This window comes from Aquarana catesbeiana, linkage group LG06, assembly GCF_042186555.1.
Source record: "Aquarana catesbeiana isolate 2022-GZ linkage group LG06, ASM4218655v1, whole genome shotgun sequence".
Taxonomy (NCBI): Eukaryota; Metazoa; Chordata; class Amphibia; order Anura; family Ranidae; genus Aquarana; species Aquarana catesbeiana.
Window position 1 is genome coordinate 290,238,568 of NC_133329.1, and position 17,169 is coordinate 290,255,736.

Consider the following 17,169-nt stretch of genomic DNA (forward strand, 5'->3'; position numbering starts at 1 on the left):
TGCTTGCACATGATTGGATGATGGAAAGCTCTGGGGAAATGAGTGCAACTTCCCTTGAAAAGTGCACAGTCTATTTTCCTTTAGTAAATCCCCCCCTTGATGTCATTCAGTTAAGATTGATATCCACTTTAAGACAATGATAGGATTCTTGCTGCATTAAGGATATGCAGTGCATCCGGAAAGTATTCACAGTTTTTCACTTTTTCCACATTTTGTTATGTTACAGCCTTATTCCAAAATTGATTAAATTCATTATTTTCCTCAAAATTCTACAAACAATACCCCATAATGACAACGTCAAAGACGTTTATTTGAAATCTTTTCAAATTTATTAAAAATACAAAAACAAAACAATTCACAGATACATAAGTATTCACAGCCTTTGCCATGACGCTCAAAATTGAGCTTAGGTGCATCATGTTTCCACTGATCATCCTTGAGATGTTTCTACAATTTGATTGGAGTCCATCTGTGGTAAATTCAGTTGACTGGACATGATTTGACTGGACGTGAAAGGCACACACCTGTCTATATAAGGTCTTGCAGTTAACAGTGCATGTCAGAGCACAAACCAAGCCATGAAGTCAAAGGATTTGTCTGTAGACCTCCGAGACAGAATTGTATTGAGACACAGATCTGGGAAAGGTACAGAAAAATGTCTGAAGCATTGAAGGTCCCACTGAGCACAGTGGCCTCCATCATCCGTAAACGGAAGAAGTTTGGATCCACCAAGACTCTTCCTGGAGTGGACCGCCCGGCCAAATTGAGCGATCAGGGGAGAAGTCAGGGAGGTGACCAAGAACCCGATGGTCACTCTGACAGCGTTTCTCTGCGGAGAGAGAAGAACAATCATCTTTGCAGCACTCCACCAATCAGGCCTGTATGGTAGATAGGGCTGTTGAAATTAATCGCCGAATCGATGCATCGGCATCCGACCGTCCACGATGCGGCATCGATGCTATAGCTTTAAAGGCATCGATTGAGGATGACGTCATCCTCGCGCCGCGTTATGCCCCGCCTCTGCGACCAAACGGAGCCGAAAGCCACCGAAGAGCCGCGGGAGTAAGCCACGCCGGCTTTTCCTGCTTACTGCCCCTGCCTTACGTCATCCCCCTGCTGCCCTGCGAGGAGCGACGCTGTGTGCATGTTTGCGGGGACATGGAGCGCCGGTGGCCAGAGCTGCTGTAGCTAAGAGTGGCGGCAGCTGGCTTGTGGAGCACAGAGCTCCGAGGAGGAGAGTGGAGCCGCGGCATGTCAAGCAGGTGTGACGGAGACGAGGAAGAGAGTGGAGCTGCGGCATATCAAGCCAGGTAAGGGGGCCGCATGGAGGACACCTCTGCTCTTCCCCCACCTCTACACAGTGAACATGCAGATGGGGCAATAAAACAAAAAATTGTGTGCAGTGCTTTGTGGTGATAATAAATGCACAAAAAAAGTCTTACTTATTCAAAGTAATTCCAGTGCTTAGTGTTCTCTGCTGTGTCATTCCTGATTTCTGGTGAATGATTTGAACACAGCAGAGAACACTCAGCACTGGAATTACTTTGAATAAGTAAGACTTTTTTTGTGCATTTATTATCACCACAAAGCACTGCACACAATTTTTTGTTTTATTGCCCTATCTGCATGTTCACTGTGTAGAGGTGGGGGAAGAGCAGAGGACTGTGTGGATGCTGGTCGAGAAGGATAGGAATTGGTCCATGGTGACACTGGGCAGGGGAGCGCTATGGTAATAGTATTATATGGGACAGGTTAGTGGTGGGTATTATTTATCTTGGATAGGACAGTCTGGCACCTCCCTTACCATGTCCAGCAGGTCTGCAGTCTCTGACCATCTCCTGTACTATGTCTGCAGTCTCTGACCATCTCCTGTATCATGTCTGCAGTCTCTGACCATCTCCTGTACCATGTCTGCAGTCTCTGACCATCTCCTGTACCATATCTGCAGTCTCTGACCATCTCCTGTATCATATCTGCAGTCTCTGACCATCTCCTGTATCATGTCTGCAGTCTCTGTCCATCTCCTGTATCATGTCTGCAGTCTCTGACCATCTCCTGTATCATGTCTGCAGTCTCTGACCATCTCTTGTATCATGTCTGCAGTCTCTGACCATCTCTTGTATCATGTCTGCAGTCTCTGACCATCTCTTGTACCATGTCTGCAGTCTCTGACCATCTCCTGTATCATGTCTGCAGTCTCTGACCATCTCCTGTATCGTGTCTGCAGTCTCTGACCATCTTCTGTAGTCATTTGGGGGCAGTCTGGAGCTCCTCTTTAAGTTGTCTGCTGTGTTTTTACACTTTGCTACATGCAAGGAGTGTTGTCTTTTTTTTAAGAACAGATAAAATTTAAAAAATTGAGTTCTTCTGACTACTTAAATTTTTTGGATGAAAAACGCGCGCAGTAATCGTGATGCATCGTGAATCGTGGACCTAATAATCGTAATTGAATCGAATCGTGAGGCCAGTGAAGATGCGGACCCCTAATGGTAGAGTGGCCAGACGGAAGCCACTCCTCAGTAAAAGGCACATGACAGCCCGCCTGGAGTTCACCAAAAGGCACCTGAAGGACTCTCAGACCATGAGAAACAAAATTCTCTGGTCTGATGAAACAAAGATTGAACTCTCTGGCCTGAATAGCAAGCGTAATGTTTGGAGGAAACCAGGCACCGCTCATCTCCTGGCCAATACCATCCCTACAGTGAAGCACAGTGGTGGCAGCATCATGCTGTTGGGATGTTTTTCAGTGGCAGGAACTGGGAGACTAGTCAGGATCGAGGGAAAGATTAATGCAGCAATGTACTGGGACATCCTTGATGAAAACCTACTCCAGAGCACTCTAGATCTCAGATTGGAGCAAAGGTTCATCTTCCAACAGGACAATGACCCTAAGCAAACAAATCCAACATGATGGAGCTTGAGAGATCCTGCAAAGAAGAATGGGAGAAACTGCCCAAAAATAGGTGTGCCAAGCTTGTAGTATCATACTCAAAAGAGGCTGTAATTGGTGCCAAATGTGCTTCAACAATGTATTGAGCAAAGGCTGTGAATACCGTATTTATCAGCGTATAATACGTGCCAGCGAATAACACGTGCCGGCGTATAACACGCACCCCAAGTTTAGGAGAGAATTTTAAGGAAAAAATGTTTTAAGGAAAAAAAAGTTACATTTAAATGCCCATCAATGCAGCCTTATCAGTGTCCATCTGCAGCCTTGCACAGCGTCTATCTGCATGCTTGTCCAGTGTCATTTGCAGCCTTGGTGTCATTTGCAGCCTTGCAGCTTTGGTGTCATTTGCAGCCTTGGTGTCATTTGCAGCCTTGGTGTCATTTGCAGCCTTGCAGCCTTGGTGTCATTTGCAGCCTTGCAGCCTTGGTGTCATTTGCAGCCTTGGTGTCATTTGCAGCCTTGTCAGTGCCCATCTGCAGCCTTGCCCAGGCTGCAGTTAAACTGCAGTGACTTGTCAGTATCACTGCAGTTTGAAAATGGCGTGCCGAGATAAACAGAGCCGGTCCTGTGAATCTCGGCGGGTCTCGGCCGCTTTCGGCTCCTCTCGTAGTCCCGCCCGATCCTCGACGATCCCCCGCTGACTATGAGCGGAGCCGAGCGCCACCTATATACATACAGTAGGTGACCGCGATATTGTGTCAATCTCGCCGCACTTCTCGGCGAGATTTGACACCTACGAGCCCCGTCGCAGGGGCCAGCGCCGAGATGGCTCACTCATCGCGAAAGGAAAACTTTGTTTTCCTTCCGCGATGAGTGACAGGCAGTGCTGACAGCTGTCTGGTATGAATCCTGAGGCGGGAACACCGCGCCAAATTTTAAATGAAAAAAACGGCGTGGGTTCCCCCCTCGGAGGCATACCAGGCCCTTAGGTCTGGCATGGATTGTAAGGGGAACCCCCCTATGCCGAAAAATCGGCGTGGGGGTCCCCCCCAAATCCATACCAGACCCTTATCCGAGCACGCAGCCCGGCCGGCCAGGAAAGGGGGTGGGGACGAGCGGGCGGCCCCCCCCTCCTGAGCCGTACCAGGCCGCATGCCCTCAACATGGGGGGGTGGGTGCCTTGGGGGAGGGGGGCGCCCTGCGGCCCCCCCCACCCCAAAGCACCTTGTCCCCATGTTGATGAGGACAAGGGCCTCTTCCCGACAACCCTGGCCGTTGGTTGTCGGGGTCTGCGGGCGGGGGGCTTATCGGAATCCGGGAGCCCCCCTTAATAAGGGGGCCCCCAGATCCCGGCCCCCCACCCTGTGTGAATGAGTTTGGGGTACATGGTACCCCTACCCATTCACCTAGGGAAAAGTGTCAATATAAAAAACACACAGTACACAGGTTTTAAGAGTAATTTATTAGTCAGCTCCGGGGGTCTCCTTCCGACTTCTCCCGGTGTTCGGCCTCTTCTCCCGGTGTTCGGCCTCTTCTCCCGGGCCCCACCGCTATCTTCTTCCAGCTCTATTGCCAGCGAGGGGCCCGGTCTGCTGCCACTGTCTTGTCGCCGCTGTCTCGTCGCCGCTGTCTCGCCGCCGCTGTCTTGTCGCTGCTGTCGCTGCTGTCTCGCCGCTTCTTCTCTTCTTTTCTTCTTCCCCGATGTTGACACGACGCTCTCTCCGGCTCGAATGCTGTGTGCGAGCTGCGGAGCCATTTATATAGGCGGTAACCCCGCCCCCTTACGACGTCATGGTCCCAGCATGCGCAGGGACTCTGGCGTCATAAGGGGGCGTGACCCCAGAGTCCCTGCGCATGCTGGGACCATGACGTCGTAAGGGGGCGGGGTTACCGCCTATATAAATGGCTCCGCAGCTCGCACACAGCATTCGAGCCGGAGAGAGCGTCGTGTCAACATCGGGGAAGAAGAAAAGAAGAGAAGAAGCGGCAAGACAGCGGCGGCGAGACAGCGGCGGCGAGACAGCGGCGACAAGACAGCGGCAGCAGACCGGGCCCCTCGCTGGCAATAGAGCTGGAAGAAGATAGCGGTGGGGTCCGGGAGAAGAGGCCGAACACCGGGAGAAGAGGCCGAACACCGGGAGAAGTCGGAAGGAGACCCCCCGAAGTCGGAAGAAGACCTCCGGAGCTGACTAATAAATTACTCTTAAAACCTGTGTACTGTGTGTTTTTTATATTGACACTTTTCCCTAGGTGAATGGGTAGGGGTACCATGTACCCCAAACTCATTCACACAGGGTGGGGGGCCGGGATCTGGGGGCCCCCTTATTAAGGGGGGCTCCCGGATTCCGATAAGCCCCCCGCCCGCAGACCCCGACAACCAACGGCCAGGGTTGTCGGGAAGAGGCCCTTGTCCTCATCAACATGGGGACAAGGTGCTTTGGGGTGGGGGGGCCGCAGGGCGCCCCCCTCCCCCAAGGCACCCACCCCCCCATGTTGAGGGCATGCGGCCTGGTACGGCTCAGGAGGGGGGGGGGGCGCTCGCTCGTCCCCACCCCCTTTCCTGGCCGGCCGGGCTGCATGCTCGGATAAGGGTCTGGTATGGATTTGGGGGGGACCCCCACGCCGATTTTTCGGCATAGGGGGTTCCCCTTACAATCCATGCCAGACCTAAGGGCCTGGTATGCCCCCGAGGGGGGAACCCACGCCGTTTTTTTCATTTAAAATTTGGCGCGGTGTTCCCGCCTCAGGATTCATACCAGACAGCTGTCAGCACTGCCTGTCACTCATCGCGGAAGGAAAACAAAGTTTTCCTTTCCCGATGAGCGAGCCAGCGCGACATTCACAGTACCCTGTCGCCGAGAACCAGCGCGATGGTATCGCGCTGGAAACACAATCTCGCGGTCAGGTACTGTAGATAGCTGAGTGTACTCGGCTAGGTTCGGCTAGCTCCGCTCACAGTCACGCCCAGTCCCTGTGTCCATCATAGGGCGGGACTGGGCATGACTGTGAGCGGAGCTAGCCGAACCTAGCTGAGTACACTCGGCTAGCTATGTATATCGGCGGCCGGCGCTCGCTCCGCTCACAGTCAGCGGGGGATCGGCGTATAACACGCACCCACGATTTTCCCCTGATTTTAAGGGGAAAAAAGTGTGTGTTATACGCCAATAAATACGGTACTTATGTATATTAATTTTTTCTTGTTTTTTTATTTTTAATACATTTGCAAAGATTTCAAGCAAACTTCTTTCACATTGTCATTATGGGGTATTGTTTGTAGAATTTTGAGGAAAATAATGAATTTAATCCATTTTGGAATAAGGCTGTAACATAACAAAAAGTGGAAAAAGTGAAGTGCTGTGAATACTTTCTGGATGCACTGTAGGATGTGAGTTAAAGTAGAACTGTTGACAGATATAGAATTTTAAGTAGTACTCCAGTTTTTTTTTTTTTTATTGCCTGCTGTACTCCCCTGTGCAGCACGACCTAAGCTGGCTATACATATAAATCCAACAGATTCCTCCATACACGCTACACAGGAACAATCTCCAGCTGCCGTTATTGTATTTTGATAGCGGACCCCACCATCTGCCAAAATCTGTGAACAGTGTCTGCTTTTGATTGAATGCAACCACTTTCCAGCTGACAATTTTCCACTTGGCTCCTTTGATTTTTAAGTTAATGGTCACCCACTGAGCAAGTTTCGGCATTTCTTCAGGAATTGACCAACATTTGATTTGTTTTGGTAAGCTTTAGGCCTCATGTACACTGCTGCTGGTAAACAGACATTTAGATGCAGTTGGGCATTTTTTTCAACTGCTCCTGGACCCTCCTCTATGTTATCTTATCAGTACATGTACGCTGGTTCATTTATAGTCGTTTCTAGGCAATTGTGTTTAGAGGCTTTTTTTGGAACCCAATAAAATAAGTTCAGAAGCTGTGTTTAGAGGCATTTCAAACGTCAAACGCGGCTAAAAAAACTCAAAAAAAAAAGTTTTTTTTTTTTTTACATACTGTAACCAGTCAGTGTCCCTGGTCACTGCCACACCAGTTATATGATGACGCTGTAGTGCACTGGTGACAGTATGTAAAAAAAAATAATGTTTTCTTATTTTTCCAAACAAAAAATTACAAAAAAGAGCCATTCCTCTTACTAAATACCTGACTGTCTACTGCCATTTTTCGGGTCTCAAGAAATGAGATAGGCCATCAGTACATCGATTTTCAGATATGCTGTATATACCATAGTTTGTGGACACTATAACTTTCCTGCAGACTAAATAATATACACTGATTTGGGTTATTTTCACCAAAGAAATGTAGCAGAATACATTAGGCCTAAATTTATGAAGAAAGATTATTTATTTGCAAAATTTTATAACAGAAACGTGTATTTTGCAAAAAATAAAAAGACCCAGTGGTGATTAAATACCACCAAAAGAAAGCTTTATTTATTTGTGTAAAAAAAAAAAAAAGAGAAAATTTAATTTGGGTACAGTGTTGTATGACTACGCAATTGTCATGCTTAAGGCCCGTACACACGATCAGACTTTTTGACAACAACAGCAAATTAGCTGTTTTAAGGCAACATCCTACCGTGTGTACGCTCCATCGGACAAACTTTTTCAGTTTTCATCGGACTTTTGTTGGCTGTGCAAACGGACAAACTTTCCGGCAACAAAAGTCAGATGGAGCAAAGTCAGATCGTGTGTACACAAAACCATCGGACTTTTGTACAAACTACAGTACCTGCCCGCGAGAATGTTTCTAGCGCGATCGCGCTGGTTCTCCGCGACAGGGTACTGTACATCTCGCACTGTCTGCAATAGGAAAAACACATTTTCCTATTGCAGCGAGCACGAGAAGGAATTCCCCTCCAAGGGCATACCAGGCCCTTAAAAAGTGTCAATAAAAAAACACTAGACAGGTTTTTAAAGTAATTTATTAGGCAGCTCCGGGGGTCTCTTCCGACTTCTCCGCTCTCTCAGGCCTCTTCTCCAGGTGTCCAGTTCTTCTCCCACTCTCCGGCCTATTCTCCAGGTCTCCGGTTCTTCTCCAGCTCTCCGGTTCTTCTGCCGGGTTCTTCCTCTATCTTCTGCTCTTTTGCTGCTCTTTTGCTAGCGGTGGCCCGGTCTTCTCCGTCGTCTTGTTCCCTCGTCTCTTCTTCCGATGTTGACACGACGCTCTCTCCCGCTGTAATGCCGTGTGCGAGGTGCGAAATGACTTATATAGGCATGGGGCGTGGTCACCGTTTCATGTCACCCGGTGACCCCGCCCCTTATGACGTCACAGTCCCGAGGCATGATCGGACTGTGACATCATGAGGGGCAGGGTCACCAGGTGACATCAACCGGAGAAGACCGGGCCACCGCTAGCAAAAGAGCAGAAGATAGCGGAGGAACCCGGCAGAAGAACCGGAGAGCGGGAGAAGAACCGAACACCTGGAGAAGAGGCCGGAGAGAGCGGAGAAGTTGGAAGAGACCCCCGAAGTCGGAAGAAGACCCCCCGGAGCTGCCTAATAAATTACTTTAAAAATCTGTCTAGTGTTTTTTTTTTTACACTTTTTTTCCCCAGGTGAATGAGTAGGAGTAATAGTACCCCATACTCATTCACATAGGGTGGGGGGCCTGGATCTGAGGGCCCCCTTATTAAAGGGGGCTCCCGGATTCCGATAAGCCCTCCACCCGCAGACCCCAACAACCAACAGCCAGGGTTGTCGGGAAGAGGCCCTTGTCCTCATCAACATGGGGACAAGGTGCTTTGGGGTGAGGGGCCGCAGGGCGCCCCCTGCCCCAAAGCGCCCACCCCCCATGTTGAGGGCATGCGGCCTGGTACGGTTCGGGGGGGGGGGGGGGCGCTCGCTCGTTCCCACCCCCTGTCCTGACCCGCTGGGCTGCATGCTTGGATAAGGGTCTGGACTTTGGGGGGGACCCGCATGCCGTTTTTCCGGTGTAGGGGGTTCTCCTTAAAATCCATACCAGACCTAAGGGTCTGGTATGCTCTTGGAGGGGAACCCATGCCGTTTTTTTATTTAAAATGTGGTGTGGAGTTCCCCCTCATGATTCATACCAAACACCTGTCGGCAATGCTTGTCGCTCATCGGGAAAGGAAAAAACACATTTTTCCTTTCCCGATGAGCGAGCTGCCTCCCACGACGGGGCTCGCAGGTGATAACAGCGGCGAGATTGACACAATATCGCGGTCACCTACTGTACAAACACGCATGCGCAGAACCAATGCAAAAGATCAGACAACAATACAGAAGTTGACCAAAGGGTGGCGGTAAAGAGCTGAAAAACCACGTGATGTGGTGAAAGTTGGATGAAAAAGTCCTGCCGTGTGTATGCTTAATTCGTTTACGGCCAACGCCCTTTGTACAAAAATCCACGAGAAAGTTTGTACAAAGTCCTATCGTGTGTATGAGGCTAAAGTGTGACAGCACTGAAAGCTAAAAATTGGCCTGGGCAGGAAGGGGGAAAAAGTGCCTGGTATTAAAGTGGTTAAATGAGCCCAAGGTGGTTTTGCCATAATGTGCTAGTATACACCACATATTACTACATTAGTGCTACAGCTTTAGGCCATTTCTAGGGTACCTACAGCTAAGACTAAAGCCTGGTACACACTATGAGTTTTTTTACATTCAACCTAGCGGCCTGAACGAAAAAAAAAAACTGAGGAGCGCAGGACCTCGCTGTACTAACTATCCAAGGTTAGTACAGCAATCTCCCCACTGAAAAGGGGGGCTGTCCCCCCTCCAGAACACACCGGTCAGCTGCCAGCGCTGACACCGACTGATACCGACTGGATGCTGGCTTTCCAGCATGCCCGTTCAGGTGGCTTCTGTCAGACAGGCTGGTGTACACATGGGAGGAATGTTGGTCGCTTTTAGTTGAACCGGCCGATACCAGCCGACATTCGGCCCGTGTGTACCGGGCTTTACTATAAGCTTACCCGCAAGGAAAAGTGTAAAATTAGAGTTTAATAACACATTATTGAGAAGACATTAATATTAGGATACCCTTAGATATCCAGTTTTTGCACTCTCCAAATGTAGTAAATCAACCCCATTGAGTTCGATGTTTTTCAAAAGAATAAGCTCTCCTGCAAATGTATCAGTTTACAGGGATGAGACAAACCATTTCACACTGAAAGGAGTGCTTATAATAATCAGTTTTTAATTTATTCATGTAAGACCTTTATCTAAAAAAGAAAAAAAAAACTGTTTGCTGTATCTGAATATAGAGTGTGAGCTGGAGTTTGGCCTCAACTTGTTAGTTTATCTGAGTTTGCTAGTACATTTAACACAACCCCTCAAGACTGACAATGCTGCTGACTGCTGTGCCCCCTGTGCTCCTTCATCCAGAGTGGAGGCACTCTAATACAGGAAGTGTGTTACTGGCCAAATCATCAGGTGAGCAGAGGGGAAAAGAGCATGAAAAAAGAAATTGATTACAGCCACCACATCTAATAATTGGTAAAATGCAAAGTATTCAATTTTTGGTTTTGGCTTTAATACCACTTTAAGGTGGAAGTTCAGCCTATTCCTAAGCCTAAACCTGCTCCCACCCCACTTCTAAACCCTATTCTATCTACACTGTGAAAGGAACATGCATATACTTACCCATTCTGAGACCGATCTGGTCCGGCCACATGAGCTCTCCAGCGGCTGCAGAGCCTGGGCGCTGACATCACACACAGATCTACTATGGGGCATCTGTTGTCAGCTGTCCCTCCTCTACCCTGGAGCTGCTGCCAACAGCTGATCATATGACCTTACCGGATCACTCTCAGGATAGGTAAGTATATCTTCATTTCACAGGGTAGATAGAATAGGGTTTAGAAGGAGGTAGGAGCAGATTTAGTCTTAGTTTGAAATAATCTGGACTTTCACTTTAATGATTTATGCAAAATTATATAGATCACAGAAATCACAGGATACATACACTATATTACCAAAAGTATTGGGACACCTGCCTTTACACACAGTTTCCACTCTAATTCAATCAAAACGTGTTCTATGGGTTGAGGTCATGACTCTGTGCAGGCCAGTCAAGTTCCCCCACCACAAACTCGTCATCCATGTCTTTATGGACCTTGCTTTGTGCACTGGTGCGCAGTCATGTTGGAACAGGAAGGGGCCATCCCCAAACTGTTCCCACAAAGTTGGGAGCATGAAATTGTCCAAAATGTCTTAGTATGCTACGCCTTGAGTTCCCTTCACTGGAACTAAGGGGCCAAGCCCAACTCCTGAAAAACAACCCCACATCATAATCCCCCCTCCACCAAATGATTTGGACCAGTGCACAAAGCAAGGTCCATAAAGACAAGGGTGAGCGAGTTTGGGGTGGAGGAACTTGACTGGCACAGAGTCCTGATCTCAACCCAATAGAACACCTTTGGGATGAGTTAGAGTGGAGACTGCAAGCCAGGCCTTCTCGTCCAACATCAGTGCCTGACCTAACAAATGCGCTTCTGGAACATTCATAGACACACTCCTAAACCTTGTGGACAGCCTTCCCAGAAGAGTGTAAGCTGTTATAGCTGCAAAGGGTGGGCCGACACAATATTGAACCCTACGGACTAAGACTGGGATGCCATTAAAGTTCATGTGTGTGTAAAGGCAGGTGTCCCAATACTTTTGGTAATATAGTATATATTCTGGATAGTTGTATGAATCTGTTCTATGGAAAATCAAGCATCACTCTTACCTCTATATTGAGGCCTACTTTATGATGTACAAATGCAGCTGCACAAGGCAGCCAATCAGATTCCAACCCTCTGAAAGATGAATTATAAATTTGGTCCCATATAAAATACATTGCTCTTAGGGTTGAGTTCAAACAATTAAAGTGTATCTAAACCACAAAACAAGCACTTTATATTTTGCAGCTTACCACTCTTAGAGGAGGTGGCTGCATTATTTACCGTATATTTTTAACCTTGTGAATAACAACACTTCCCGTCCAGATGCCACCTTGAGTGGGCATCAAAAACATGTATGCCTTTGTTCATCTTCATTAGATGGGGGAAGAAGCGTTTAGTAGTTTATACGAGAACGATAACATTGTTTTGCTTCTATAGTATCTCACAAAAGAGATACTACTCTACAATGTAAAGTTGAAGAAATGTAAAGCAGTGAGTGTACAGCTTGTATAACAGTGTAAATTTGCTGTCCCCTCAAAATAACTCAACACACAGCCATTAATGTCTAAACCGCTGGCAACAAAAGTGAGTACTCCCCTAAGTGAAAATGTCCAAATTGGGCCCAAAGTGTCAATATTTTGTGTGGCCACCATTATTTTCCAGCACTGCCTTAACCTTCTTGGGCATGGAATTCACCAGAGCTTCACAGGTTGCCACCGGAGTCCTCTTCCACTCCTCCATGACGACATCACGGAGCTGGTGGATGTTAGAGACCTTGCGCTTCTCCCCCTTCCATTTAAGGATGCCCCACAGATGCTCAATAGGGTTTAGGTCTGGAGACATGCTTGGCCAGTCCATCGCCTTTACCCTCAGCTTCTTTAACAAGGCAGTGGTCGTCTTGGAGGTGTGTTTGGGGTCGTTATCATGTTGGAATACTGCCCTGCGGCCCAGTCTCCGGAGGGAGGGGATCATGCTCTGCTTCAGTATGTCACATTACATGTTGGATTTCATGGTTCCCTCAATGAACTGTAGCTCCCCAGTGCTGGCAGCACGCATGCAGCCCCAGACCATGACACTCCCACCGCCATGCTTGACTGTAGACAAGACACACTTGTCTTTGTACTCCTCACCTGTTTCCGCCACACACACTTGACACCATCTGAACCAAATAAGTTTATCTTGGTCTCATCAGACCACAGGGCATGGTTTCAGTAATCCATGTCCATAGTCTGCTTGTCTTCAGCAAACTGTTTGCAGGCTTTCTTGTGCATCATCTTTAGAAGAGGCTTCCTTCTGGGACAACAGCCATGCAGACCAATTTCATGCAGTGTACAGCGTATGGTCTGAGCACTGACAGGCTGCCCCCCCCCCCCCCCCCTTCAACCTCTGCAGCAATGCTGGCAGCACTCATATGTCTATTTCCCAAAGACAACCTCTGGATATGATGCTGAGCACATGCACTCAACTTCTTTGGTCGACCATGTCGAGGTCTGTTCTGAGTGGAACCTGTCCTGTTAAACAGCTGTATGGTCTTGGCCACCATGCTGCAGCTCAGTTTCAGGGTCTCGGCAATCTTCTTATAGCCTAGGCCATCTTTATATAGAGCAACAATTCTTTTTTTTTAGATCCTCAGAGAAGTCTTTGCCATGAGGTGCCATGTTGAACTTCCAGTGACCAGTATGAGAGAGTGAGAGTGATAACACTAAATTTAACACACCTGCTCCCCATTCACACCTTGTGACCTTGAGACCTTGTAGTACTAACATGTCACATGACACCGGGGAGGGAAAATGGCTAATGGGCCAAATTTGGACATTTTTCACTTACGGGTGTACTCACTTTTGTTGCCAGCGGTTTAGACCCTAATGGCTGTGTGTTGAGTTATTTTGAGGGGACAGCAAATTTACACTGTTATACAAGTTGTACACTCACTACTTTACATTGCAGAAAAGTGTCATTTCTTCAGTGTTGTCACATGAAAAGATATAATAAAATATTTATAAAAATGTGAAGGGTGTACTCACTTTTGTGAGATACTGTAGTTCAGCTCACATGAAATGACAAGGACACTGCATTTCTGGCATGATCAACGAGTATTTTATGTACTTGCTGAAAATGTTCTTACCCAGAAAAATGACCACTAATGCAGCCATATCTAAGAACTGATAAACTGCAATATATAACATTTGCATTCTTGGGTTTAGGTAGATTCTAATGCCCCGTACACACAGTCGGACTTTGTTCGGACATTCCGACAACAAAATCCTAGGATTTTATCCGACGGATGTTGGCTCAAACTTGTCTTGCATACACACGGTCACACAAAGTTGTCGGAAAATCCGATCGTTCTGAACGCGGTGACGTAAAACACGTACGTCGGGACTATAAACGGGGCAGTGGCCAATAGCTTTCATCTCTTTATTTATTCTGAGCATGCCTGGCACTTTGTCCGTCGGATTTGTGTACACACGATCGGAATTTCCGACAACGGATTTTGTTGTCGGAAAATTTTATCTCCTGCTCTCCAACTTTGTGTGTCGGAAAATCCGATGGAAAATGTCCGATGGAGCCCACACACGGTCGGAATTTCCGACAACACACTCCGATCGGACATTTTCCATCGGAAAATCCGACCGTGTGTACGGAGCATAACAGTTAGAAATCATTCATTTGGTCCTTTCCCAAATCAGAAGCATACCTCCTTCTATGGTGGAACATGTAGGTCTCCGCAGTCTGTGTCTCCCACCATTATTTTCTGGCAGCATCTTCATAACAAAACACCAAATCAGTCGCCTTGCATTGACTCTTCTTAAAAGCAGTAGCAGACCCTAGAAGTTAAATGATTGTGAGATTGTGTACCTTTATACTTTCATACACAGCTTATTCAACTAAACCGTTGTGACTGTTAAGCTGGATACACAATATACAATTTTCTGTAGATTTTATCCGTCAGATTTACCAAAACCATATAATATGAGGTCAAACCTTAAGAGTTTAAATTTGTATGCAATCAGTCAGACCCTAGCACTACATCGTTTTGGTAAATCTAAAGGAAATCAGACAACAAAAGTTATATAGTGTGTATGGGCCCTTACCTTTTTAACGCAAATCTGATGATCCTCAGACTGGTTACTTTTCCACTTCTTCCCTTTCTTTTCTTTTTTTATTTTTTTTATTTGTAGGAGTGGGATATTTTGCTATTTTTTCAATAAAATTGCCTGTCTGGCACTTAAATTCCTTTGCAAACCCAGATTCTAACATGCAAAAATATTGCTGATATCATCGCTGTGCTGTACATAGCCTATGCAGAGAGCAGAGCTGTGGGAGAGATCCAGTAGCTCCACCCACTACAGGCTGCCTGGAGAAAACTACAGGAGGGGGTGGAGACAAGACTAGTCACACTGCATAAAGCAAGAGAGCAACAGTGACTGGTCTTTTCAGGAAGCTCCTGCACAGGGGCAAAGTGTCACACTGGATTACTGCACAGATCTGGAAGAAATGCTGTACATAAATAACACAAAGATCCAAAAAAGAATAGACATACCTTGTATTTAGACAATATTTTCTTTCCTGGAGTTCACCTTTGAGCTAAATTTTATTACAGCCAGATGTCAATAGTCATAAGACGTTAGATCGAGGTAAAATATATCATGTCTTATTGTAAATCTGATTACATAATTCCCAACTGTCCCTCATGTAACTGTACCTTTTTACAGCCAACTCCATCTGTCCATCTTTCTAGTCTGATGCATAGACCTATATAGAAAATGAACAGAAAAAAGCGCCTCCGGGTCAAGATCAGTTAGAAGACTTTAATATACAAAATGAATATGTCCACTTACATAAATGGAAAGGCAAATGGAGCACAGATAATCCTCAGGTAGTGATGTCCCAGCGTGAGTAGCCTGTGTGAAGATCTGTCCATGGGAGAGAAGAAAAACAGTCCCGTCCAGCAGGAAGTGTAGGCTCTGTCCCAGGGATGAAAACGAGGCTAAGCTCGGATGAGCTGTGGAACGCAGGCCTCTGGCGTGGTGACGTCACTGACGATGCAACGACGTTTCGGCGCATGCGCACTGTGTATTACAGGCGCGCGCCTTCCTCAAGCATAGAGGATGAAGGCTCCTGGGGGCCTATATAAGTGCTCACGATTGGAGCCATCTAGTGGAGGTTGTGTACAACAACACAACCTGAATAGAGGGACTCCAGCAATAAATAAATGAATGCAACAAATGTGAAGGGACTCGAGGAATAAAAACAAATGAAGATCTAAAGGGAAGAGTATATTTATGTCTGTGGGATTATTAGATAAAAATGACTGTGTATATATTGTGTTTTAATCAAATAGGTTAAATAATAAAAACAAATAATAGGGGATATGGCGAAATAAAAATGAAAAAACATTTTTTTTTGGGGGGAAAGAGGGGTCAGTATACAAAAAGAACCCCAAAAAATATATGTATTAGAAAGGATATTTAAAAACTGGACCATAATCATTAAAAATAACTGGTTTTAGGAAATAGAAAAGAAATGGAGATGAAAAAACAAGATGAATACAATCTATCGTGGACTGGATTCCCTATATATGTATGTATACATTTAGATGTATTTTATACACTTTATTTTTATTGAATATAGTATAATGGTGGTATGTCTGATTCACTAAAAAAGGGAAAGTCGGGATAGAAGAGGGGAAATAAAAGGGAAAGAGAACAATCATAAATTATTATAAGATCATAGATACTCCAGAGTCTCATTAATTCCCCCAGGTGACAGAGTGTCAAGGGAATATATCCAATAGGTTTCCCGTTCACACAGCCTGAAAAACCTTTCTGTTTCAGAAAGATTTTTCGGCATTTGTTCTAGGACCCAAACCTTCAGGATGTGGGTGGAACCTTTTTGGCATTTTGAAAAATGGTGAGGGACACTATGTTTATCTTTCCCTTCCTCAATCTTCCTGCGATGTTCCCCAAACCTTTGTCTAAGGGGGCGAATAGTACGGCCTACATATAGTAAGTTACAGGGACAACAGAGGCAATAAACTACGAAATCAGATGAGCAATTGTAAAACTCATTGATGTCATAGGTCTTGCCCTTGGTAGAGAAATGTTTCTGGCCATGTTCTACATAGTCGCAAGTTTTGCATAAGACTTTTCTACACTTAAACATGCCATATAGTGGAAGTAAGCATAAACGTGGACTGGACTGTATGGATAAAGTTTTCAGCTTGCTAGGAGCAATTTTATTTTTGACATTGGATGCACTTCTATAAGTTACTATGGGGAATTTGGGTAGAAGAGTTTTTAGGTGAGGGTCCTCTAAAAGTATTGGCCAATGCTTTTTAAGAATACCTTCCTTTTGTGGTCATGATGGAATCTGGTGGTGAATCAAACTGACTGGTCAGTAACTTCTTCTTTGCTCCGTAAGGGAGTATCTGATAGATAATGCATATATGCATCTTGAATGAGTGATTCAGGGTATCCCTTATCTCTCAATTTGGCACTGAGCACACTACTCTCCTTGATGAAATCTAGCTGATTGTTACAGTTACGTTTAAGGCGACAGAATTGGCCTCTTGGAATATTGTTCTTCCACTTGTGGTGTTGGCAACTTTTGTAATGTAACAGGGAATTACCCGCGGT

The 17,169-nt window shown here is 46.3% G+C and overlaps 1 protein-coding gene across 2 annotated transcripts in view; it reads right to left on the reverse strand.

Moving 5' to 3' along the window:
• MAP3K13 (mitogen-activated protein kinase kinase kinase 13) overlaps positions 1–17,169 on the reverse strand; it is a 223,040-nt gene that overhangs the window by 195,800 nt on the left and 10,071 nt on the right. For both annotated transcript variants that reach the window (XM_073633441.1, XM_073633438.1), the window contains one exon: positions 14,229–14,358. The gene's annotated coding sequence lies outside the window, so the exon portion shown is untranslated. The remainder of the gene's footprint in view (positions 1–14,228; positions 14,359–17,169) is intronic.